Source organism: Heloderma suspectum, chromosome 1, assembly GCF_057233095.1.
Source record: "Heloderma suspectum isolate Gila_16-S chromosome 1, 16-S_ref, whole genome shotgun sequence".
NCBI lineage: Eukaryota > Metazoa > Chordata > Lepidosauria > Squamata > Helodermatidae > Heloderma > Heloderma suspectum.
In genome coordinates, this window is record NC_139458.1 from 385,657,008 (window position 1) to 385,684,997 (window position 27,990).

A 27,990-nucleotide genomic window follows, 5' to 3' on the forward strand; every position below is an offset into this window, starting at 1 on the left:
CCCGATGTTCTTCAATTTAAGCCGAAATTTTGCAAGAAGCAGCTCATGATCTGAGCCACAGTCAGCTCCAGGTCTTGTTTTTACTGACTGTATGGAGCTTCTCCATCTTTGGCTGCAAAGGACATAATCAATCTGATTTCGATATTGACCATCTGGTGATGTCCATGTGTAGAGTCGCCTCTTGTGCTGTTGGAAAAGAGTGTTTGCTATGATCAGCATGTTCTCTTGGCAAAACTCTATTAGCTTTTGTCCTGCTTCATTTTGTACACCAAGGCCATGCTTGCCTGTTATCCCGGTGATTTCTTGACTTCCTACTTTAGCATTCCAATCCCCTATGATGAAGAGGACATCTTTTTTTGGTGTTAGTTCTAGAAGGTGTTGTAGGTCTTCATAGTACCGATCAACCTCAGCTTCTTCAGCCTCAGTGGTTGCGGCATAGACTTGAATTACTGTGATGTTGAATGGTTTGCCTTGGATTCGTACTGAGATCATTCTATCATTTTTGAGATTGTACCCCAGTACTGCTTTTCCCACCCTTTTGTTGACTATGAGTGCTACTCCATTTCTTCTAAGGGATTCTTGCCCACAATAGTAGATATGATGGTCACCTGAATTAAATTCGCCCATGCCTGTCCATTTTAGTTCGCTGATTCCCAAGATGTCGATGTTCAATCTTGCCATCTCATGTTTGACCACCTCCAGCTTACCTTGATTCATTGATCTGACATTCCAGGTTCCTAAACAATATTGTTCTTTACAGCATCGGATTTTCTTTTCACCACCAGACACATCCACAGCTGAGTGTCCTTTCAGGTTTGGCCCAGCCGCTTCACTCTTTCTGGCGCTACTTGGAAATACCCTCTGCTCTTCCCCAGTAGCATATTGGACACCTTCCGACCTGAGGGGCTCATATCTTTTAGCCTTGTGATACATTCCATGGGGTTTTCTTGGCAAGAATACTGGAGTGGGTTGCTATTTCCTTCTCCAGTGGACCACATTTTGTCAGAACTCTCTGCCATGACCTGTCCATCTTGGGTGGCCCTGTACGGCATAGCTTATGGCTTCACTGAGTTACGCAAGCCCCTTCACCACAACAAGGCAGTGATCCATGAAGGGATATATATATATATATATATATATATATATATATATATTTAAAAAAGAAAAAACACAACAACATAATCACACAATGTTGCTGTTGTTCAGTTGTTAAGTCATGTCTGACTCTTCGTGACCCCATGGACCATAGCACGCCAGGCCTTCCTGTCCTCTGCTCTCTTCCAGAGTGTGCTCAAGTTCATATTCGTTGCATCGGTGATACTATCTAGCCATCTCATCCTCTGCCGTCCCCTTCTCCTTTTGCCTTCAATCTTTCCCAGCATCAGGGTCTTTTCCAGGGAGTTTTCTCTTCACATTAGGTAGCCAAAATATTTGAGCTTCAGCTTCAGTGTCTGTCCTTCCAATGAGCAGTCAAGGTTGATTTCCTTTAGGATGGACTGATTTGACCTCCTTGCAGTCCAAGGGACTCGTAAGAGTCTTCTCCAGCATACATACACTAAAATATCTCTTAAGATTGTAAGGTAACTATCTTTGGCTCCCCTTACACAAGAAATGCTCATTATTATTCTCTAGTTCTTATCTTAGTTGTATATCATACATTGAGTTCACAGACATCTAATTTTTCTCCTAATTTTAACAACAACAAAAAAGAGAACCATCTCAAAGTTCAAAATCCACATACATGGATATCATTTTTCTCTCTTTCTTGTGCAAATTCTATAAAAGGTTTCCAATCTAACATAAATTTAGTTGTTGATCCTTCTTTAAGTATAATAGTAAGTTTTGCCATTTCTGCCAGCTCCATCATTTTCATGACCTGCTCGCTCACAGTTGGTATTGTTTCATTCTTCCACTGTTGTGCATACAATAACCTTGCAGCCATTGTCATGTAGAGAAAGAGGGCTCCCCCCCTTCTCTTTTATGTGTTCATCTGTTAGTCCCAATAAAAAAGTTTCTGGCTTTAATTCTATAGTAGTCCATTCTTTGAGCGAAAGACTGTATTCATCTCCAAAATGTTTTAACTTTTTTACAAGTCCACCATGTAAATGATAAAATGTACTTTAACAGCTATGTGACAGGCAGATAGGTACATCTCCTCTCCATGCTGAGTATTGGTGTATCTTTTGAATTTGAGAGTTTAATTTGCTGCAGAACAGCGAGATGTTCACAGATGGGAATTTGGCCAGCAGATGACAAGCAAGACCTTGCATTTTTAGACTGGAGCTGAATCTAGCAGGTGTAATCTTAAAGGTCCTTAAACATTCAGTTACCTTGACTGTAAAACAGCTGCTTCTCCCTTGCTGCTGAAGGAGGTACCAAAGATGAGCTTTCTGGGCATGTTTAAGTCGTACAAATGGGATGGACAATTAAAAATGGGGGAAGGACATCGCCCTCCATTTGATTTTATTTGGAAGTACATCCTTTAAAAACTGAGAACACCTTACACCAGGCAATGTGGTGCTTGTAGGCACTACCAATGCACCCCCAGACACCTTTCTTGGCACCCACCAAGGTGCCCTACCCCTCCCACTTAAAAAAAAACAAAAAAACCCAACACATTTTCTTACTGGCAGCTGGGATTGCTGTGACATAGCTTTCAGTTAGTGCTGAAAGCTATGGGTTCAAAGGAGTTTAGTGCATTGGAGTTCAGACCCCAGCAATGCCTTATATTCTGTCTGTGGGACAGGTTACTTGTCTTTGCCATGCCTCCCATGGCAACCATTTTGTGGCTGTGCCCCAGACAGTTTCTCAAACTACCAGGTATGCCCATGGCCCAAAAAGGTTGCCTTCCCCTGCCTTACTCAGAGTCTACAACAAAAGCAGTATGAGGAAATACAAATATACAAAAAAACACTACATCTAGGCTGGGCTATATAAATTTACTTTTTGGTACCTTACATTTGAGTGGCACAAATTACACAGTAACTAACATGAAACCACAAAACTGACACTTTTCATAGCTGGGTGAAACCGGTTATTTCAGGGTAATCACATTTTCCAACTATCATTTTATTTCAGAGCCTTTGAATAGGTGATCAGGAGAAGAAAATCAACTTCCCTCAATGTGAGAACACTGAAGTTACTCAGCACCTCATTCTGAATAAGTTAGACCATGTTAGTTATGGAGATGTTCAGCCCAATTCTCGGTGTTATCAGCTCCCCCACCCCCATTTCTATGGTCTCCATGGATACCATATTACACTGGTTTAAAAATCTTTACACATGCTGCCAATTTGTTTCCAGGCAAAATATAAAGTGCCGGCACTTACCTTTAAGGCCTTACAGGGTCTAGGTCCAAGGTACCTTAGGGAGCACCTTCTGCCCTACATCCCAGTCCACCACCTAACTTCCTCCTCTGAGGGTAATCTGCTGTGTTATCTACCTAACGTGAGACTGGCATCCACATGCAAGAAGACCTTTTCCTTTGCTTCTGCTCCTCAGTTGTGGAATGACCTACTAGTTCAAATGTGCATGCTGACCTCTTTGAAGATTTTTCAGTAGGAATTAAAGACTTCATGATTCCAGCAGGCCTTCCCTTTTTAGAACTCTCGTTCCTCTTTGTTGACTGTTATATACTGTTTTTATGCTGTATTGCTTTTATTGTTTGTTTGTTGTTGTTAAATTGTTTTAAGCTTTGCACACTGCCTAGTGTTTTTTGTATATAGGTGGGTTATACATTGAATAAATGAATACAAATAAATAAAATAATATAAAAAGCAAGGAGTTAGATGACTGTCTTCAGTTAGCAGCCAGGCATATCCTGCAAATGCAGAGAAAGTGTTGTCAAATAAGGCTGGAGTTAACCCTTGTGTGCACAGATGTATTGCTGTAGACTCTGTGTGTGTGTGTGTGTGTGTGTGTGTGTGTATGAGAAAGATAGGGAGACTGACAACAGAGTAATTTCAAAATATATTTAGTGCTAAACATTTTGGGTTCTGCCCTCATCAGTAGCTGTGATGTTAAGTGGATACCAACAGTGGCAGTTTGGAATGCTGGGAGATTAAAATAATAAGAAAAAACAGAGGTATGAAGCTTTATACCTTATAACAAAGGTACAAAGCTTATGAATTCAATGACTAAATCCCTGCATAACTTTTCCATTTTTTATCAGTGGTACTTAAAAGTGGCTAACTTAGGGCCCCCCAACCTTTTTGGGTGGGTGGGCACATTTGGAATTTTAAGCATGTCATGGGCACTCTCACGCAGTGGCATGCCATATATATATATATATATATATATATATATATATATATATATATCACAAATATTAATAAAGGAAGGAAAAGCAATAACTTTGGGGCCCAGATAGTTTTCTCATCAATCTTTCCAGTAGTTAGAAGAGGGATAGAAAGGGAAAGAAAAATACTCTGGGTGAATGACTGGCTACGAAGGTGGTGCCGACGAGAGAGATTTGGATTCTGGATAGGCATGGCGGAGAATTCGGCCCCCCGAAATCTGTGGTGGAACGAAGCCCCCGCCCCCCCATCCCGTGAAATGGGCCTGGAACAGAGCCTACCTTTGTTGGCCGTTCTGGTGCTCTTCGAATGGCGGCCGCATCTGCAGCCGCCATTCGCATCTTTGGAATGGCTGTGATAAGTATTTACGTAGCCTATCATGGCAAAACAAAAGGGAACGCAAATGGTGGCGGCTACAGCGGCCGCCATTTGCGTTCCCTTTTTCACCATGATAGGCTATGTAAATATTTACATAGTCTATTGCCGCTAAAAAAAGGGAATGCAAATGGCGGCCACCGTAGCTGTCGCCATTTGCGTTCCCTTTCTTTTTGCCATGATAGGCTGCGTAAATATTAAAGTAGCCTATCACGGCTAAAGTGGGAATGCAAATGGCGTAGGGAACAACATTTGCATCCCTGCTTTAGCCATGATAGGCTAGGTAAATATTTACGTAGCCTATCATGGACCGGCGTAGGGACACAAATGGCATCCCCTACACAGGACGCCATTTGTGTCCGCCGCAGCCTGGCAGCGGTTGGAGGCCCCGCTGTGGGTTGGCCTGGCCAGCAGCTCTGCGGCCTGGCCACAGAGTGGAGCAAGCCAGGCAGGATTCTGGAGGGGAGGAACGGATCGCCTCCCCCCCGTCAGGGATTCCAGGGGGAGGAACAGATCGCCTCCCCCCACATGCGGAACCCGCTGGAGCCAGGTAAGTGGAGTTTCATACTCCCCTAATTCTGGGACCATGGGCTATACTTCCTGGAAGATGGACTGTTGGCAAGGGATAGGTTGCACTTCACAAAGGCTGGGAAGAATGTCTTTGGCCACAGCATGAAGAACTTCATCAGGAGGGCTTTAAATTGAATCCTACGGGGAAGGGAGATGTAAAGTTGGGGGTAACAATGGACGAAGGCTCATGCACCACAACAGAGAGAGCAGCAATAATAGCGCCCAATAATAGTCTTCACTAACATGTAGGAAGAAAGCCAGACTATGAAGCACATGGTCTTTGATGTCTATATATGAATGCCCAGAGTATGGGAAACAAACAGAACAAACTTGAACTCTTAATACAAGAGGGAAATTATGACCTGATAGGTATAACTGAGACTTGGTGGGATGACTCCCATGACTGGACTACAGCAATTCAAGGATATAACTTGTTCAAAAAAAAAAAAAAAGGAGGAATAGAAATGGAGGTGGGGTTGCACTGTATGTTAAAAAAGACATATCTCTGCACGGGCTTGGTAGCCCTATCAAGAGCATCTGGGTGAAAATAAATGGAGGAAAGAATAAAAGGAACACGGTGGTCGGAGCCTACTACTGGCCACCTAATCAAGGAGAAGATGAGGATGCAACTTTTGAAAAGCAAATAGCCAATGTTTCAAGGAAGCATGATGTAGTAGTAATGGGGGACTTCAATTTCCCTGATATTGGTGGGAGACAAATTCTGCAAAACATGGCCCCTCCAGGAAATTCCTGACTTGTGTGGCAGATAACTTCCTCCTACAGAAAGCAGAGGTAGAAACTAGAGGATTGGCTATCCTTGACTTGACCCTAGGGATGTACGAAAGGGACTTACCTTGTCCCGCAGCTTTTTTCGCGGTGGGGGGGAGGAGCTTCGCTTCTCCCCCTGAAGTTCATGCGAGGGGGGGTGTCTTCCCGCCTCTCCCAGCCAAAATTCAGCCCGGGCGGGAGGCGCCCCATCCCTCGCCGGCGAAAGTCAGGCTGGGTAGAAGCTCCCCGTCTACCCGGCCGCGAAAAAACACACAAAAAAACACCCCCGTGATAGGCTACATAACGATTAAAATAGCCTATCACGGCTAGATTTGCTAAGTCAGCCGTGATAGGCTACGTTAATCGTCACGTAGCCTATCACGGGTGACTTTGAAAAAAAAAAAAAAGCACATATGCAAATGGCGGCCCCCATAGGGAGCCGCCATTTGCATTCCTTATTTGGTCCCTGTAGTCTACGTAAAGATTTACGTAGACTACGGCGAAAATAAGGGCAATGCAAATAGCCGCTACGCTATTTGCATTCCCCTTATTTTCGCCGTCTTAGTCTACGTAAATCTTGACGTAGACTAAGACATGCCAAAATAAGGAACGCAAATGGCGGCAGCCGTGGCTTCCGCCATTTGCGTATGTGCGTTGTTTTTTCTTAAGTCAGCTGTGATAGGCTACGTAAACATTTACATAGCCTATCACAGCTGACTGCAGGGACGCAAACGGCGGCGGCTACAGCCGCTGCCATTTGCGTCCCCGCTAGCCGGCGGCCAGATGTCCGGCTACTGGCGGGGCCGGCCGGCAGCTCCGCAGAATCCCTGCGGAGCACAGCCGGCTGGCCAGGATTCCAGGGGGAGGGACGGAGCACCTCCCCCCCCACCATCAACATAATCTGCGAAAGGTAAGTGCCTTTTGTACATCTAGGGATGTCAGAGAATTTCGCCATGAATCTCGGGGAGGCCGAATGCCAGTGCATTCTGCCCCCCGTAATCGGTGGCGAAACGGTCTGCCCCCCCGCCCCTCCCCGGGATGGGACTTACATTGGGCGAATGTCCCTGGCGGCGGCAGCTCCGGCAGCGGTTTGGTGGCGGCGGCAACTGCGGTGGCCGGTCTTCCGACCGGCTGCCACCACCGCCATTTCCAGTAAAAAACAAAACAAAACAAAAAAAGTGATAGGCTACGTAAAGATTTATGTCGCCTATCATGGCTAGATATTTTAAAAATACCGTGATATGCTACGTAAATGTTTACGTAGCCTATCATGGCTGAGTAAAAAAAATAAAAATAAATTCTGTATGTACGCAAATGGCGGCGCCCATGGGCGCCGCCATTTGCGTTTCTTATTTTGGCACATCTAGTCTACGTAAACATTTACGTAGACTACGGCGAAAATAAAGGGAACGCAAATAGCATAGCGTCTACGCTATTCTCGTTCCCCTTATTTTCGCCGTAGTCTACGCAAATGTTTATGTAGACTAGACGTGCCAAAATAAGGAACGCAAATGGCGGCGCCTATGGGCACCGCCATTTGCGTACACGCGTTTTTTTTTTTTTTTACTCAGCTGTGATAGGCTATGTAAACATTTACGTAGCCTATCCCGGCTGACTGCAGAGACGCAAACGGTGGCAGCTATGGCTGCTGCCATTTGCAGACCCAGCCAGCCAGGATTCATGGCAGGAGGGATGGGGCGCCTGCCCCCCGGCCAGAATTTTTTGGGGGAGGGACGGGGCACCTCTCCCCCTGGCCAGAATTTTGGGGGGAGGGACAGGGCACCTCCCCCCCAGCCAGAATTTTTTGGGGGAGGGACGGGGCGCCTCTCCCCTTGGCCAGAATTTCAGGGGGAGGGACAGGGCACCTCCCCCCACCTCGAATCACATTTCGTCAAAAGGTAAGTGACTTTCGTACATCCCTACGTACATCCCTAGTTCAAGATGGGTGGCAGTTTTTTAAAAAAGGAAATTCTCAAGGGACAATTACAAACAATTCCAACAAGAAAAAAAGGAGGAAGACAACAGAGGAAGCCAATGTGGCTTCACAAAAAGGTAAGAGATGACCTGAAAACAAAAGAAGTACACATATAGGAAGTAGAAAGAAGGCCAAGCTACAAAGGAAGAATACAGGCAGGTAGCACAGAATTGCAGGGATGGCATTAGAAAGGCTAAAGCTGAGAAAGAGCTGAGGTTAGCGAGGAATGCTAAAAGCAACAAAAAGGCTTTCTTCAGCTACGTGCATAGTAAAAGACAAGAGGAAAGAAATGGTGGTTCAGCTATTAAATAAGGATGGCAAAATGATAACAGATGATAAAGAAAAGGCAGAAGTGCTCAATTCCTACTTTGGCTCAGTCTTCTCCCAAAAGGGGGTCTATGACCCCCCTGGCAAAGCTGGAGTACAGGCTGAAGGGGCAGGATTGCAGCTTGAGATCGATAGGCATATGGTCAAGGAACACCTAATTACTTTGAATGAGTTCAAATCTCCAGGGCCAGATGAACTGCACCCTAGAGTAATAAAGGAACTGGCAGAAGAACTCTCAGAACCACTGTTATTATCTTTGAGCAATCATGGAGGACGGGTGAAGTGCCAGATGACTGGAGGAGGGCTAAAGTTGTCCCTATCTTCAAAAAGGGTAGAAAGGAGGAACCTGAGAACTACAGACCAGTCAGTCTGACATCAATCCCTGGGAAAATTCTGGATCAGATGATAAAGTAATCCATCTGTAAGCATCTTGAAAACAATGCAGTGATGACTTGAAGCCAACATGGATTTGTCAAGAACAAATCCTGCCAGACGAATATGATCTCATTGTTGGATCAGGTAACCTCCGTTGTGGACTGTGGGAATGCTGTGGACATAATATACCTCAACTTCAGCAAAGCTTTCGACAAAGTTCCCCATGCTATCCTGATGAGCAAACTAGCACAAAGTGGGATAGATGAAACAACGATCAGGTAGATCCACAGCTGGCTACAGAATCGGACTCAAAGGGTGCTTATCAATGGGATCTTCTCCAACTCGGGAGAAGTAACCAGTGGGGTACCACAGGGCTCAGTCCTGGGCCCAGTGCTCTTCCACATTTTTATTAATGACTTGGAGGAGAAGGTGCAGGGAACGCTGATCAAATTTGCAGATGACACAAAATTGAGTGGGATAGCTAATACCTTGGAAAACAGAAACAAAATTCATAGGGATCTGGATAAACTGGAGCACTGGACAGAAAACAAAGAATGAAATTTAATAGGGATAAATGCCAAGTTCTGCACCGAGGAAAAAGAAACCAAATGCACAGTTCCAAGATGAGGGATACGTAGCTCAACAGCACTATAAGCGAGAAGGATCTTGGAATTGTTGTCGATCACAAGCTGAATATGAACCAACAATGTGATATTATATATCACATAAATAAACAAACAAACAAATAAATAAATAAATAAATATGGCTGCAAAAAAGGCCAATGCTATTTTGGGCTGCATTAATAGAAGCATCACTTCCAAATCCTGGGAAGTACTAGTCCCCCTCTATTCAGCGCTGGTTAGGCCTCATCTAGAGTACTGTGTCCAGTTCTGGGTACTGCACTGGATGCAGACGAGCTGGAGAGGGTTCAGAGGAGGGCAACAAAGATGATCAGGGGAGGGGACTGGAAACAAAGCCTTATGAAGAGAGACTGAAAGAACACAGCATGTTTAGCCTTGAGAAGAGAAGACTGAGGGGAGATATGATAGTGTTCTTCAAGTACTTCAAGGGTTGTCACAGAGAGGAAGGCCAGGAGGATCTCTTCTCGAACAGCCCAGAATGCAGGACACAGAATAATGGGCTCAAGTTACAGGAAGCCAGATTCCAGCTGAACTTCAGGAAAACCTTCCTGACTGTGAAAGCAATACAACAATGGAACCAGTGTCCTAGGGAGGTGGTGGGCTCTCCCACACCGGAGGTATTCAAGATGAGGCTGGACAGCAATCTGTTGGGGATGCTCTGACTTGGATTCCTGCATTAAGCAGCGGGTTGGACTCGATGGTCTTGTAGGCCCTTTCCAACCCTACTATTCTATGTTTCTATAAACAGCACTTCAATAATTGAGTGTAGCACACCACTTCAGCCATCTTCCCCTGGCCATGTTTTACAAGAGAGGGCACCCAGATTTTTCTTGTCACATCAGGCCTATAAAGCAGTTCTGTTGGCCATTTCAAATGATTCCTTCACACCAGCTTTGTCCCCCTATGGCTGGGTCAGCCTCAGCCCTGGGGCAAACCTAGGGGCAAATCCATTTAGCAAAGCCAGTAGGCAAGCAAGAGGTCAAAAGCACAGAATTACCAGTCCAGAAAAAGGGCAGTCCAAAAGCAGGGTCTTATGACAGTAATTCATAATCAGCAGCATGAGAAATCCATTGAAGGTGAAGCAACATTTCAAATTACTGGGAGCTGAAACAAAGATGTTGCTCTAGCAGGTCTCAACTGAAGGTTTATATAGCCAAGTCTCCCAGACCACACCTAGGTAGATCTGCAAGATTCAGGGCTTCAGAGTTTACCTACTTTCAAGAAGACCTTGTCTCTTGAGTAGTCCTTTACTCACAAGTAGCCTGATGGTTCCTGAGGTGCATGCTTGCCCCCAGGTGTGACAACCTGTGCTGCTACCTTCTGGTGCCGACACACTCTACAGCTGGGTGAATACTTGGCCTCATTCTCAGACTCTACAGGGGATGTATGGCCCTCAGGGGCTCTGTGTAGGGGATCCTCAAAGTCCACCATTACTGGAGGACCCAGTGTCATTTTTCTGGAGGCACTAGGGATATCAGTAGTGTCAGGAGGATCCACAGAGTCATTGCACTCTACAGTCTCTGAATTTTCAACCGAAGAGTCATCCTGGCCTGGGCCTGGGTCAGGCATGACAGTCTTTGGTCTTTGCACTGTTCTCCATGTATCCAAAAGTACCAGTAGAGTTCACCATATTCCTGCCTTCTTCAGGTTTGACTGGTTCCTGTTTCATTTTGGCCAGTTCTCTCCTTATTCTTTACCAGTATGATGCATGTGTTGAGGGCAGTGTCTGGGTCTGAAAAAGGCCTACATCAGCCACAGTCTTCTTGCCCTGCTGTATCCCATAAGGCAGTTCCACCTGCTTTCCATCAACTTCAATATCTGTGACACAGTTTTCAAATACTGTGGGAACATAGCCTTCAAGGAACTAGTCTTCACTAAATACAATGAGCAAATACAATGGCCTTTCCACAGGCACTATCACCCACTATCATCATTTCCCCCCCCCCAAAATGGCTGCCATAGCTGAAGCATTCCCTTTCATCTGCTTCCTTCTCCTTCTTCAGGCCCTGAAAATAATAACAGGACCAATCAGCTTTGAGGATGGACAGGACAAAGTTGTTCCATTCCAAAACAGTTTTGGCAGAGTATGGAATAAAATCATTCTGAAAAACCTTTGCAGATGGAGCCGGAAAGAAAGTACTGAGGCAAAAGTGCTGGATGGTACAAGGGCCACATTTATTTAATCTTGAATCCAGATTTGCAGAGGAGATGAAATGTGTGTGTGTGTGTGTGTGTGTGTGCAGGGTGGATGTGGGTGTAACTAAGCCTATGTATTGCAGACAACTAGCCTGCCATCTAATCAGGGAGCCATAACCCACCCACCAGGTGTACTCCCACCTGGTCTCTTAGGCCACAACCAAATGGGTGTGGAGGGTGACCTCCCTGAATCCACTCCCTCAGCCCACTCTTGGGCCCCCACAACTCTGGAGAGAAGAGACAGTTTAGCCTCAAAGGCACCCTGCCCATGGGTCCCACAGCCCTGAGCAGGAAGTCTTCGGCTATTGGGTGGTATAGAAATAAATAAATAAATAAATACATACATACATACATACATACAATAAGTCTTGGGAATGGCCCTCCACTGTCAAGGTGCCTCAGGATGCTCAACGAATTGTGTCCCTTCCAGAACAAACCTACATATTCCCAGCACAGAAGAGGGACAATCTAACTTAGCCCCTCTTCTCCCACCTACAGAGGATAAAATCCTGCAGGCTCTGCTTAGGGATGGACGAAAGGGACTTACCTTGTCCTGCAGCTTGCTTTGCGGTGGGGGGGAGGCGCTTCGCTTCTCCCCCCGAAGTTCAGGCGAGGGGGGTGAGGCCCCACCTCGCCCGGCCGAAATTCAGGCCGGGGGGGAGGCGCCCCATCCCTCGCCGCCGAAATTCAGGCCGGGTAGGAGCGCCCCGTCTACCCAGCCACGAAAAAAAAAGTAAACACACACACACACAAACACACCCGTGATAGGCTACGTGACGATTTAAGTAGCCTATCACGGCTAGATTTCCAAAGTCAGCCGTGATAGGCTACATAAATCATCACATAGCCTATCACGGGTGACTTTGAAAAAAAAAAAAAAGCGCGTACGCAAATGGTGGCACCCATGGGGCGCCGCCATTTGCATTCCTTATTTTGGCACGGCTAGTCTACGTAAAGATTTACGTAGACTACGGCGAAAATAAGCGCAACGCAAATAGGGATGGTGGAGAATTTCTCCCCGAAACTTCGGGGGGCTGAGCGCCAACGTGTTCGGCCCCCCGAACAAGTTTCGGGGAGAAATCCTCCGCACCCTCCCCGCCCCCCTCACCCCCCCCGGGACGGGACTTACCTTCACCGAATGTCCCTCCCGGTGGCTGGTCCGGCCGGCGGTTTGGCGGGTGTTCGAGCGAGGCGGGAGCGGCAGCCGGTCTTTCGACCGGCTGCCGCCACCACCATTGCAATGAAAGGAAAAAAAAAACAAACGCCCCCTGATAGGCTACGTGACAATTCACGTAGCCTATCACGGCTAGATTTGCAAAGTCAGCAGTGATAGGCTACGTGAATCATCACGTAGCCTATCACGGGTGACTTAAAAAAAAAAAAAAAGAGTGTACGGATAATGGCTGCCCCCATAGGGAGCCGCCATTCGCGTTCCTTATTTGGTCGCTGTAGTCTACGTAAATCTTTACGTAGACTACGGCGAAAATAAGGGCAACTCTATTTGTGTTGCCCTTATTTTCGCCGTAGTCTACGTAAACATTTACGTAGACTACAGCGACTAAATAAGGAACGCGAATGGCGGCTCCCTATGGGGGCCGCCATTCGCGTACGCGCTTTTTTTTTTTTTTTAAAGTCACCCGTGATAGGCTACATGACGATTCACATAGCCTATCACGGCTAACTTTGCAGATCTAGCCGTGATAGGCTACGTGAATCGTCACGTAGCCTATCAGAGGGCGTTTTTTTGTTTTTTGTTTTACTTTTGCTTTCGTGGCCGGGCGAGGCGAGGCGCCTCCTCCCCGGCCTGAATTTCGGCCGGGCGAGGCGGGAAGCCTCCACCCCGGCCTGAATTTCGGCCGGGCGAGGCGGGAAGCCTCCCCCCCGGCCTGAACTTCGCGGGGGGACCAGCGAAGCGCCTCCCCCCCACCGCGAATGGCCTTCGACGACAGGTACGTGACTTTCGTCCACCCCTAAACGCAAATAGCGTGCCCTTATTTTCGCCGTAGTCTATGTAAATGTTTACGTAGACTAGATGTGCCAAAAGAAGGAACGCAAATGGCGGCGCCCATGGGTGCCGCCATTTTCGTACGCGCTTTTTTTTTTTTTTCAAAGTCACCCGTCATAGGCTACGTGACGATTGACGTAGCCTATCACGGCTGACTTTGGAAATCTAGCCATGATAGGCTACGTAAATCATTATGTAGCCTATCACGGGTATGTGTTTGGTTTTTTTACTTTACTTTTTTTTTTGCAACGGCAGCAGGTTGGGAGACCGGCCGTCACCCCCGCCCCCGCCGAACCACCGCCGGGACCTGCCGCCGAGAGGGACATTCGCCAAAGGTAAGTCCCATCCCGGGGGGGCCGGGGACCAGCAGAGAATTTCCCCAACACTTTCGGGGGGCCGAATGCGTCGGCACTTGGCCTCCCGAAGATTCGTGGAGAAATTCTCCGCCAACCCTAGCTCTGCTGCAGATCCAATAAGAAGACGTCATTACCTGCATCCCAAAGATGAATGCCATCTGCCCTATATGGTTCAATCCAGGAATGCTGTATGATAAACCACACTACCAGCTTGGTGGACCAAAACCAGTCTATCTGACCTATCTATTCACCTTCTTCTTTGTGTGATTTAAGCCCCTAGGGTCACCTTCACCCCACCAGACTCTTTGGGGTAGAGATGTCAGAGAATTCCGCCATGGATCTCAGTGAGAACGAATGCCAGTGCATTTGGCCCCCCGAAATCCATGGTGGAACGAAGCCCCCCGCCCCCCCATGAAAGGCACGCGAAACGGAGCCCCCCGCCCCCCCATGCTGCCGTCCGTGCTGACTTGCGAATAGCGGCCGCATCTGCGGCCGCCATTCGCTTCCTCATTATAGCTGTGATAGGCTACATAAATAATTACATAGCCTATCACGGCTAATGCAGGGACGCCATTTGCATCCCTGTGGAGGCCGTGATAGGCTACGTAAGTATTTATGTAGCCCATCACAGCAAAAAAACAAAACAAAAAACAGCGGACGCAAATGGTGGTGGCTACAGTGGCCGCCGTTTGCGTTCCCTTTTTTTGCCGTTTTACCCTCTGTAAATATTTACGTCACACTGACAACAAAGGTCTGCATAGTGAAAGCAATGGTGTTCCCCATAGTAACCTATGGCTGCGAGAGCTGGACCATAAGGAAGGCTGAGCAAAGGAAGATAGATGCTTTTGAACTGTGGTGCTGGAGGAAAATTCTGAGAGTGCCTTGGACTGCAAGAAGATCAAACCAGTCCATACTCCAGGAAATAAAGCCAGACTGCTCACTTGAGGGCATGATCTTAAAGGCAAAACTGAGGTACTTTGGCCACATCATGAGAAGACAGGATACCCTGGAGAAGATGCTGAAGCTAGGGAAAGTGGAAGGCAAAAGGAACAGGGGCCGACCAAGGGCAAGATGGATGGATGATATTCTGGAGGTGATGGACTCGACCTTGGGGGAGCTGGGGGTGGCAACGGCCAACAGGAAGCTCTGGCATGGGCTGGTCCATGAAGTCACGAAGAGTCGGAAGCAACTGAATGAATAAACAACAACAAAATATTTAAGTAGGCTATTACGGTGAAAAATAAAAGGAATGCAAATGGCGGCCACTACGCCATTTGCATTCCCCCTTTTTTTTGCTGTAATATCTACATAAATATTTACGTAGGCTAAAACGGCAAAATACAGGGATGCAAATGGCGGTGGCTATGGCCGCCACCATTTGCGTCCCTGCAGGCTGCCCAGCGGCCGGATGTCTGGCTGCGGGCGGCCCCGGCTGGTGACTCTGCGGAATCTCTGCGGAGCGGAGCTGGCCAGAGAGAATTTCGGGGGGAGGGACGGAGCGCCTCTACCCCACTGTGAATGTCACCCTTCAAAAAGGTAAGTGACTTTCATACATCCCTACTTTGGGGTAACATGTTCTGCCACAAGATGAACACTTCAGGTCATCATGCCAAATGCCCTCAAAATCAGAGTAGGCCTGCTTTCAGGGATAATTCCAAGTGCCTTGAGATGTCTGACAGCTCTGATTCTGAATCAAAGTTGAAACAGCTAGATCAGAGCCCGGGGGAGGGACCCTTCCTAGTGGCCAAGATGCTGGGAGAGATCTTGACAAACAGATGGCACAAGCTGAGTCCCTGCCCCCTCCCTCCACTGTGAGAACTCAAGTTTCCGAGGAGGAGGAGGGGCGTGACTTGAGCGACACTAGGGCATGTTGCAAAGCAAAGCAGGACAACTTAGGGTCAGGCCTCAGATGCTTCATCAGAATAGACACTCTTGGAAGCCAAAGTAGGAGGGAGCCACCCTAAGGGAAGGGCATCACCGCAAAGCAAGTCTGGCCATGAGGTTCACACCCAAACTCTTGGCAATTTCACTACCCTCCAGTTCATCTCCTCTAATCAGAGATTGCTGATTAGTTGTTTAGGGGTCTGAAGCAGTGTGAGAGCTTTCTGGAATCTGCATTTGTAGAGAGGCTAGTCTCTAGCAAAATAAAGGAGTATTAGCCTGAAGCTTTGACTCCTTGTGTTGATTGCAAAGGGGAAGGACAATCCATTTCTGACACCTGCAAAATCAGGGCTTTACCCTTAATGACACTAAAGTCATTTCCCCCAAGATGAAAAACTAAAACTTGAGGTGCAGGGGGTGGGGGAGGACACAATAAACTAAAATGAGAAAGAGTGGGTAGGATGTGGTACCTTTTCATACCCTGAGTGACCAACCACTGGATGCTGGCAAAATGGCCTAGGCCAAGCTGCTTACCAATCGCCGATCTTGATTCCCTGTTCCTGGCCCAGAAAATCATACTGTGGCCACACATGAGTATAAAGGCATACTCAGCTCTCCTCCAACAATCTGCCAAGAAAAAACAAAGAATCATAAGTGATCAACAACACCAACCAGCTCAAGCTGAACTCTGGCAAAGGCCTCACATAACTCTCAAAGGCCTTAGAACATCAATGGTGAATGGTCTGAATGCTTTCATCATCTGCCCACCAGGGAAGCTATACAGGAAATGCCTGTCCTAAAAGAATGTGTGCACCACCTACAGAACCTGGCTATTAGTATGCACACTCGATGACTGGCAGGTGAATGGGTGAATTGATTCCGGGGTGGGTGTGGAATATTGCATTTGTGGTGATGTGGAAGGCAATATGAAATGTCTGTCTTTCTTGGCTCGTTCACACATACAAATCACTCGATGTTGCACCTGTCATCAGTTGATGGATAAGCTTGTGTGAATTAGCCCACAGCAAAATGGGAACAGAGAGCCTGTCAGGTTTTCACCTCGTACGCTTTCAACATACAAAAACTTAACATATCCATGGAAAAACATAATATTCTGCTTCCTGCTTTTGCTGTTTTAATTACCAAATCGGATGTTATTATGTGAGTTTTATTGTTGTACGCCGCCTTGAGAGGGCTTTTGCCCTGAAAGGTCACCAAGAAATGTTTTAAATAAAATAAAATAAAATAAAATAAAATAAATGTGTGTGGACAACAAACTATGTGCATTGTGTAGGTGATTGTATGAGGGAATCATGGTTGGCTGTGGTTCCCCATCATTTTGATGTAATGTAGCAAATATTAACTTGCCACTTCATTGTGTGAGAAACAGCCCCCAGACACAAAATACACCATGTACCTCCAGCCATTCTTCCACACCCACAAAATCCTTCTTCTGTTTATCTACTTCTTTCAACTACATCCAGCTTTCTAGCTAATGTATAATTCTCCCTCCCAGCATGCTGCTGTGCCTCGCTGTGGGAGGCAGCATTCGCCAATATTTTTGAAGCATTTGTTTTGAAGGGAAGGTTCGCCTTGCCCTCGGTGACTCCTTTATTGCATGCACTGGAGTTAATATATTCATACATTTGAAAAGCTTTTGTAGCAGTAATTATTTCACTCTGCTGTCAACAGGCCTGTAAATGCCTCTCCCCCCCCCCCGCTTCTCTTGGGCTCACTCCTGAACTGCTGTTTCCTATCTGCTGGAGGGCTGATCCCAGGCTCTTTGTCTTACAGTGACTATGGCAGAAGTTGCACAAATACCTTACCAAGGGTATGGAAATGATTTCATCTTTTATCATTTGCACTGTTTTAACTGACTCTAGTGACTTAGGACACAGGATATTGTATAATGGGTGATATTCTGCAGTCTATACTGGGCACTTTGAATGGTCACACTGCACACTCCAGATGTGTCGGACTGCAACTCCCCACAGGTCATTCCATTATGCTGTGTTTGGAACAACACTACATCATGATGTATTAGGGATGTACGAAAGTCACTTACCTTTCCATGGATTGTGTTTGTGTGTGTGGGGGAGGCGCTCCGTCCCTCCCCCCAGAATCCTCGACGGGGGGGGAGGTGATCCGGTCCTCCCCCCCAGAATCCTCGACGGCCGGTTCTGCTCCGCAGCGGCTCTGTGGAGCAGCCAGCCAGGCCAGGGCCGTCCACAGCCAGATTTCCGGCCGCGGACTGGCTGGTGCAGATGCAATTGGCAGCTGCCATAGCGGGCGCCATTTGCGTCCAAACAGGGAGCCGTGATAGGCTATGTAAGTCTTTACGTAGCCTATCACGTCTGGGTAAAAAAAAAAAGGCATACGCAAGTGGCAGCGGCTACGGGCGGCCGCCATTTGCGTTCGTTATTTTTCGCCGTTTTAGTCTACGTAAATATTTATGTAGACTATTACGGCAAAAAAAAGGGGAACGCAAATAGCGTAGTGGGCGCTATTTGTGTTCCTTTTTTATTTTCCGTTTTAGCCACGTAAATATTTACGTAGGCTAAAACGGTGAATAAAAACAGAATGCAAATGGTGCCTACTACGCTATTTGCATTCCCCTTTTTTCGCCGTAATAGTCTACGTAAATATTTACGTAGACTAAAATGGTGAAAAATAAGGAACGTAAATGGCAGGCGCCATAGCTGCTGCCATTTGTGTACGCCGTTATTGGGTTGTTGTTTTTATTGGCTTGCCATGATAGGCTACGTAAAGACTTACGTAGCCTATCACGGCAAAGGCCAGAATGAAAATGGTGGCCGTGGCAGCCGGTTGAAAGACCAGCCGCTGCTGCCACCGCCGCCATCCAGAACATCTTCCCCAGGAAAGTCTCATCCCGGGGGGGTTCTGCGGAGGGGTGGCAGGCCGTTCCACCACAGATTTTGGGGGGCCAAATGCCAGTGCATTTGGCCTCAATGAAATCCGTGGTGGAATCCTCCGCCATCCCTAGATGTACTATTCTTCCAAGCACAATATTATGGGGAACGTTTTACTTGTATATTCAAAACAACAAGCCAGTAAATAGATACTATTGTCGCTACCTTTCCTAGTATGCTGTCCCACATCTGGATGTTCTAACAGTTGTCCGGGTTATATCTGAGCTGGGGATGGTGGAGAATTCTGCCATGGATTTCAGTGAGGCTGAATGCACTGGTATTCAGCCCCCCGAAATCCGTGGCAGAACGACCTGCCCCCCCTGCGGATTCCCCCCTGGACGAGGCTTACCTGGGGCGGATGTTCTGGACGGCGGTGGCTCCGGTGGTGGCAGCTGGTCTTTCAACCAGCTGCTGCAGCCACCATTGGCATCCTGGTCTTTGCCGTGACAGGCTATGTAAGTATTTACGTAGCCTATCATGGCAAGCCAATCCAAAACAAAAACAAAAACGGCGTACGCAAATGGTGGTGGCTACGGCAGCTGCCATTTGCGTTCCCTATTTTTTGCTGTTTTAGCCTACGTAAATATTTACGTAAGCTATTACAGCGAAAAAAAGGAACTCAAATAGCACCCACTATGCTATTTGCATTCCCCTTCTTTTTCACCATAATAGCCTACGTAAATATTTATGTAGACTAAAACGGCGAAAAATAGGGAACGCAAATGGCGGCCGCCGTAGTGTCAGGGTGGACACTGAGCCCATAGAATCCCAGAGTAGTTCTGATTCTGAGGAAGAGCAGTCGCTCCTGGGAGAGGAGCACGCTCCTCTTTCCCAGGGCCCACAGCTGACGGAGATTCCTCCCACCAGCATTCCTAGTTTAGTTAGCAGTCCAAGGAGTGACCGAGCACAGATAGCAGACTTGGTGGATGCGCGACGCCGACGCAGAGAGCGGCGCCAAATGGAGGGCGCAGAAAGGTGGTGTAGTGCCCGGTTGGCGCGCAAACAAAGGCTGTGCCCAGAGGATCCAAGGGAAAAGGGGAGGGACTCTCCTTAGTCCTTAAGTTCAGGGGTCTGCCAGTAATTCCCTTTCAAACGGGGACCAACTGTTCCAACTTAGGGCATAGGTACTGTGCTGCTCAGATCTAGTTGCAAACGGTAGAGTTGTTAAGTTGTAAAAGGAGAATAAAGCTTTGAAAGGAATCCCTTTGTCTGTGTCTGGACTTGGCTACTGGATTAGACTGAGAGAGCCCTCCAAGGAGCCCTTGACACGTAACTGCTGCCATTTGCGTATGCCTTTTTTGTTTTTTGTTTTTGGATACTTAAGTAGCCTATCATGGCAGCCTGGCTAGATGCAAATGGCGGCCGCCATTTGTGTATGCAGCAGCCCGTCCGCGGCCGGAAATCCGGCTGTGGACAGCCCTGGCTGTGGAGTGGAGCCGGCCAGGCAGGATTCCGGGGGGGAGGACCGGATCGCCTCCCCCTGTCGAGGATTCCAGGGGGAGGGATGGAGCACCTTCCCCCACACTGCGAAAAATTCTGCGAAAAGGCGAGTTTTGTACATCCCTAATGAGCCCATAGAGTCCCAAGGCAGCTCTGATTCTGAGGAGGAGATACAATTAATGGGGGAGAAACTCTCTCAGAGGCACAGCTGGAGGGGGAGCCCCCTCTGCTCACAGCCCTGGGAGTGACACTGAACCAGGCATGGAAAGGGAGGGACAACCTGAACTTTTAGATGCGAGGTGCAGACGCAGGCACAAATGAGAGATCGCAGGGGCTGAGCACTCAGCCCGATTGGCTCAACATCAACAGCTGCACCCAGAAGCATCATGGGAGAGGGGGAGATTTTCCCCTCCCACCCCTTAAGTTCAGAGAGTTTCTGAGTTTTTCCCAAATGGAGATCAACTGATGTCCTAATCCTTAGAAACCCCTAGATGGCTGTTCCTTTGTAGTTCCTCTGAATCTCAAGCAATTAGCATCTGTATGCCTCATTAGGAGAAATGGAATTAAAGCCTTGGAAAGCAGCCCTTTTGTCTGAGTGTTGATTCTGGCTATTGGAGGATTCAGTAGGCGACAGGGGCACCCTGAAAACACTTTTGCATAGCCCCCATGTGTCACCAAAGAATGTTGTCCTACCTTCATGGTCTGTGGAAAGGCCTATAAAAGTGGGTGGGCATTCTTTGCCAAGTGCTATTCCTTGGAAATGTGATACATTATTGTCTACTGAACACTGCCAGCCAATGCTTATTATACCTGACAGGTTTGTTTTGGAAAGCACTTTTCCCTGTAAACAGTTTCCAGATGTTCTTTAGTCTGGGTTTTTATTTGGTTGTATCTCCTTTGCCTGTGCATGGCTGATGGAACAGCCACCACTACTGTGTTTTCTTTTCTTTCTTGTAGCATGCTGAAGCTTGTCTGTACACCTTTTTTCCAGGGGATCAGCATCCACATGGTAGACATTTCCATCTCATGGATATATCATGAAACAGGACTCCTTGGGTGAACTGGCCCAGCCTCATATAGCTATTTATTTAGTATATTTCTGTACCTCCCATTTGCTGAAGCTCTCTGGGCTATGCTTTAATGCATAGCTGTGTAGTCCCGTGAGTGTGGGGGTGTGACACTTTAATGGCTGTTCTGTATTTTAGGGGTTCTGTTGTGTCTTTCCAGCCCTTGTTAGGTAAAATGTGGGTGTTCTGTGCTCCTTCATTTCCATTCCATCTGTTTGTCAGTTCCCCAGCCTGAGACTCTCACGATAGTTCACACTCACAAGTGTGAGTGGTACTTGCCTACCCACCACTCCAAAATGGTTGCCAGAGTGAAGTTGGTCTTCCCCCAAGACCCTCCTGGCCCTTGGGCACTGAGTCCAAATGCAACCATTGCAAAGATACGAGCTGCAAAAATGTGCAAAAGTGTGATTAAATAAATGAAACATTCCTCTGTGCCTCTGTAACTGCACAGCTGCGAAGGGACAGGGGGAGTAAAGGGGCATCACAGAGTGACACAGGCACTACATATGCCTACAACACGCCCACTGCAAAATGCGAAGTCAGTTTGGGGAAGGGACAGATGGCTCACAACCACGGGAACCCACAGCAAACCAAAAACATTGCAGCAAAACATCTCCTTGGAAATCTGCATTTTCTGGGAGAAAATCATGGATGGCTGTGTGAAGTGGTGACTGCATTATCTGTCCCGAGGGACCTCAACTCGCAACCGCCCTGGAGTAAAAGGCTCATGTAGATGGGGCCCCACCCCAGACAACCTTATTTGGTGTCTATATGGTGTTTTTGTTCCTTCCTGAAATGTCCACACAAGGATCAACTGACAAGGCATACAGGCCTTGAGGAAAGAGATACATGTTCACTTGAACACAAGCTAGGTAGAGAAGAGAGTGGCTCTGAGCATGTCTAGATGATTTTTTCTCCCCTTCATTGCTGAGTTAAAACAGACAATCAACATATAGCTGGTTACGTTTTGGCCAGGAGGGAGGGGGGGCACTTCCAGGACTAGGGATGAAGCTTCTGGGCATACTTGAGCCCAGTCACCTTCCAGTTTACAAATTCAGCACCATTAAATGTTGAACATTTCAGTGTCTCTTGAATTTCATTGCTGGACAAGGGAATCGCTCCCTGCTTCTAATCTGTATCTTCTATTGTATCCAATTTTGAGTTCCTGTGAAATGAAAAGCTATTTCTTAAGACTGTCATTGGATTAAGCCTACATTCTGCTCCATTCTTTATCTAAGCTATAGATACCTATTTAATCATGTTTATACTGCTTTCCAAATAAATTCAAATTTTATGTTGCTGTTTATGTGGGCCAATTATATCACAATTCCATTTGTCAAGTGTTGTAGGCTATTAATGATTATGAGATGAATCTTTGCTGCCCACCATTTACATCTGCAAATGTTCAATTTTCCTCTCTTCAATTTTTAGAGCTTTATCTCCATCTAATATTTTAAAGCTATAGATAGATAGATAGATAGATAGATAGATAGATAGATGATAGATAGGAATGTATTACAACAAACTTGTGTTTACCAAGGAAATGAGAGTAACTGGCATCCAACATCATAATAAAATGTCAGAGAAAAATGAGTTTGGGATGTACTGACACACACTTTTTGTAATCAAAGTAATCAAGCAGCAGAGGATGAAAAACCCTTTGGAAGAGGGTGAAATACCTTATCTTTATACAGAGAATGAAAGCAGAACGATGCACGCACCCCCCCCCAGCTTACAGAACCCATCCCACACAATGTGCCATAAGCAGAAGATATACGCAGCCCATAACACTCAGTAGAGCAAATAGATCCAGACATTTAAAGTAGTAACACTCTGCATTTGGCAGTTTTTGCATAGACTAGAAATTAACCAAGCAGATCTTGGTCTACAGCACCTGCTAAGGCATGTGGTAGATACATATGCTGTCTCTCAGTTGTACAATTGCGGATACATGCTGTTGTGGTATTTTATAGTATTTTTAGCCCAGTGAATTATATATTTGAGAGAGAGAGAGAGAGAGAGAGAGGGAGAGAATATTAGGGGTGTGCACTGACCACAACATTTGGTTTGGATCCCGGTTTGCCAATTTGGAAAACATCCCAATTTGGACAAATTTGGAGGCTGCCCAATTTGACCTTGGGTCCGAATCTGAATCCCAATTCAGAAATCCAAAGCATTGCATCTCCCACTGACTATCACTAGTAATCAACAAATGGCTTTAACTAGGGATGTGCAAATCAGGAAAACCTGAGCTTGTCAAAGCTCCCCAAATTCTACCTTGAAGCTCATTCTTTATCAGACTGTGAACTTTATTTTTTCGTTCTATTTGCACAAAAAGTCATGTGTATTTTCTTTCATGGACATTTTCCCAAATGCACGCATCAGTTGAATGCATTTGGAAACATATGCATTTTTCTATTTTCTCCCATTGATTAAAGCAGGGGTCTCTCATGTCTACAGACCAAATCCAGTCCACCTGGGATTAGAAATGTATGAATCCCCCACTGTCCAGTCTGGGCCAGGGGTCCACAGAGAGGCAATCTGGGTTGCTCAGGGCCCCATGTAATCCTCCAGAGCCCAGCTGCATCTGCCAGAGTTTTATGGTGCAGCTCTCCAGTTCCCTATAAGATCCAATACACTAATGGTGGCTGCCATTAGCCTATCGTGGGGAATACAGCCATAAAGGACATATTGCACACCATTCGTGGCTGTCAAGCATTGACTTTGACCTAAATTGCAGCTCTTTACAGCTGTATTTAGGTCAAAGTAAGTGTTTTATGGCCTCAAATGGCATACAATACACCATTTATGGCTGTGACTTTCCTGCAATAAGTTAATGGCAGCTGCCATTAGCATATTGTGTCTTATAGGGAGCTGGAGAACTGCCCTGTGGGAACTCCTCCAGACCCGGAGGTAAGTGCAGCTACTCTGCCATGTACTCCAGAGGTTGGATTCTTTGGGATCCGGCCTCATTGGAGTCCGCAGTGGGATTCCCCAGCATCCCTACCTGAGGCCCCAATTTGGCTCTCTGGAGATCCCCAGGTGGCCACACCCCCTTATCCTGGTCCCACCCCTTTCCCCCAGACACCAACTGTTCAATGGTTTCCCAGTAAAACTTTTGCACAGTTTTACCTCCATTCAAAAAGGCTGACATGTCTCTCCTAGGGCTTCATTACTGGAGCAGGAGTTTCAAGTGGAAATATGCTTGTATTTTTGGCCACCCCACCCCTTTGCGAGAGAGCCTCAGCTATTGCGTGGTATAGAAATGAAATACATACATACATACATACATTTGCCTTTGGCTCCACCCCTTTCACCTTTGGCCCTGCCCACCACTGGATTGCAGCCCCTAAAGGCTTCTCTGAAATTGAATGTGGCTGAAAGACGGTTGACACCCCTGGATAAAAGCATCTTTCTGTGCATTTTACAAATGTGCACATTTTGAACAGTTTTTTTTTGTTTTCTTTTGCAAATCACATCACAAGTTTGAAAATGGACAGACTTTCTCTGCAGATTGTGTTTGGGTCTGCATTTGGTTCTGGAAAGTGCAAACTGGGTAAATTCTGGTAAAAAATGTGCTGATGAATTTCTCTCACATCCCTAGCTGTAACTGTTTTGCTTTTTCACAGAACTGGATGAAATTTGCAGGCATCGTTGCCCCTTCTGAGGGGATGAAGCTTGGCAGATACAGGATGAATACATGCAGGAGTTTTGTACGTGAGCAGCCTTTACTGGTTTTCAAGAAAGGATGTACTTATCTGTCTATGCTTTTTTGTTTTTTGTTTTTGTGAGGAATCATTAAGAAAATGACATACAACATCAAGGTGGCCCTAGTTAAGAAACCTTGAAAATGTCTGAATGCTAAAAGCAGTCATTTTTCTGAAAGGAGAGTCTTCAAATTATTTGTGGTTTTACTTCCCCTCACTCTCTGCAGAGTTTTTTTTTGGGGGGGGGGATTTCTATGACAATGACATACATTGTAGAGGTGCCCCTAGACATCTGCAAAATGTCAGATGGATAAGTGCAGGACTTAGGAAGCAGTTGAAAGCTTTTTGTTTCCTCCTCTGTTGGCACCAAAGTCACAGAAAGACCAATAGGACAGAAATGGATGATGGTTGTGTGGCATACAATGGCAGAAGCAGAAGGACTTCAACACATGCCATAAGCATTCTGCAAGCAAACACCTGGTGCTATACCTACCAGTCCTGCTGCCCAGCATGAAATTTACATGGATCTTACTAGCAGCTGGCAAACCCTGACCAGGGACTACTCAAGAAGCAATGTGCTAGAGCAGTGAAGTGTTTGAATTATAACAAAGGGCACAATCTTATGCATGTTTTGACAGAGAAAAGGCCTACAACTCCCAGCATTCCCCAGCCAGGCTTGCTGGCTGGGGCATGCTGGGAGTTTTAGGTCTTTTCTCTGTCAAAACATGCATAGGATTGTGCCCAAAGTTGTTCTAACAAGACAGACCAGAATGCAACAGCAAGAATAAATGAAACTGAAATTCTAGAAAGTAAGGATTAGGGCAAGAATGGATCAGAATGGAAGAGGAAAGATTTTAGCAACAGGATTTGGAACACAGAATAAAGATTGGTTGGAAGGATGAGGAATAAGAAAGGGTTAAGTACACAAACCACAAAGAATGCCTTTCTTATTCCACCAAAGCTCCTCAAACATTTATTAGAAAGAACTAGCAAAGAGCACTGCACATATTGTAGCAAAGCAGAATATAAGATTCAACATCCCTCCCCCAAAGCACTATGATTGGAGAGGAGAGACCTGGACATTTTATGGTTAGCAAGTAGATCTGTCAGTCACTTAAGTCCTCTCCCTCCCCTCTCTCCCCACCATGGTGTTCTCCATATCTGTCAACAGCTTTGGAAAAGACAGATTTTTTTTGCAGACACACTGTCTGCCTTTCTGCAGACCTCTGAATAGTCCACAAAGTATTGGGAGGAGTTCAGATTCAGAACATAGGCCATCAGGGGAAGCCCATATGTGAGCTTCAGAAGCACATAGATGAACACATGGGGCTCTGACTGAGGAATGTGGCTGTGATCCAAAAGCACAAGCTTATGCAGTTCCTATTGTCAGCTATGGAAAGGCAAATATCTCTTAGGATTTGGTTGAAAGTGTTAAAAAGTATAGAGCGTCCCTTGTAGGCAAGCATTCAATGCCTAGATTTATTTATTGATTGTATGAAACACTCACAATACGACCACACACTGTGGAAAAGTACAGTCTCTGTAATTTCAGGAACAGACCTGAAATATCTGTACAGTCTCTGTAATTTCAGGAACAGACCTATCAGTTTCATCAAACCGTATTAAAAGAAAATAGAGATTAAACCCATGCAAAGAGATTATCGAGAAGCTGAATGAGCCCCACAGAAAAACAAGAATAGGATGGAGACATAGTTTTGGAGCAGTCGTAGAGAACCTCAGATCCAGAGGCCAAATCCAGCCCTCTGTGGGGTCCCAACGAAGTCCTCCAGGGTTCCCATTCCCCCCAACCACTGACAGTTTGGTGGGTTCCAAGCTTTTGTGCAGATTTTCCGCCATTCTAAAAGGTTGAAATCAGAGCTGTGCACAAATGGTCTCTTGAAATTCTCCACCCTATTAGTGGGCAGAGAAATGGGGGAGGGGGCAATTTCACCAAATATCTCCAGGGGGAGGAGCAATCCTCCAACAGTTTCTCACCGGTAGGGTTCACCTTTGGCAGGGTTTATAGCACAGCGTCTTTGTTTTTTGAGTTTACCCAATCACAGCAAAGAGGCTGAGGGTGTTTTGTGTGTGTGTGTGTTTTTCTTTCTTTCTTTCTGTTACACACTTCTCCATTGCTCTGCAGTCTCCCAGGCACCCTACACTTCCTACTGGGGAAAAAAAAAAACATATGGGGAAGGATTTACCACGTGATGGGCTTTAATGGAAATATTGGAAGCTGAAGAAGGTACAGGCTGCGGGAGAGATGATTATACAGTGAAAGAGAGGCTATCACACACACTCCTCGGCCACCTCATAAGTAAGGTAAGCACACTTTCTTTTCTATTAAATTGAATGAGAATCATTGAAAAAAAATGTGGGAGAAATTTTCAGCACAGCACTACATGAAATGCCTCCCCTAAGGCTTAGTTACTGGCAGTAAGGGTTTTAAACCAAAATATACTGGTGTTTTGGGGGGAGGGGGGTTGGCCCCACTCATTTTGCCTTCAACCATGCCTGCCATTGGAATGTGGACCACGAGAGCATCTCTAGAATGGAATTTGGCTCTTGGGCTGAAAGAGGTTCTGTACCCTTGGTGCGGAGGGATATGAAGGTTGCAGTTCTACCAATGAACTGGATTGGCAAAATAAACAATCAATATATGCCTCCTAGTGAATTGGAAGGAATATCAGGCACCTCTCCTATTCTTGGCTCTTATATGGGCTCAGAACTGGCCATTCAAAGAATCAGGTTGGACCATTGATCTAACCAAACCACTAAGGCTACATGCGCATAACCTCTCACTTCAAATAAATGCTTCTCATGTCCTCTGTGTACTCTAGGGATGTACGATACTCCCCTTACCTGGCTCCACTGGGTTCCGCTGGGGGGGGGGAGGCACTCCATCCCTCCCCCTGGAATCCTCACCAGGGGGGAGGTGCTCCGCGCCTTCGCCCCGGAATCCTGGCCAGCCGGCTCTGCTCCGCGGGCATTCCGCAGAGCCGCCGGCTGGCTCCGCCAGCAGCCGGACATCCGGCCACTGGCTAGCAGAGACGCAAATGGCGGCAGCCATAGCCGGCGCCA

General features: G+C 46.5%; 1 pseudogene; it reads right to left on the reverse strand.

The window, feature by feature from the left end:
- Positions 1-10,171: 10,171 nt before the first annotated feature.
- On the reverse strand, positions 10,172-17,192 carry LOC146359969 (transforming protein RhoA-like; annotated as a pseudogene).
- Between the last annotated feature and the right edge of the window lie 10,798 nt (positions 17,193-27,990).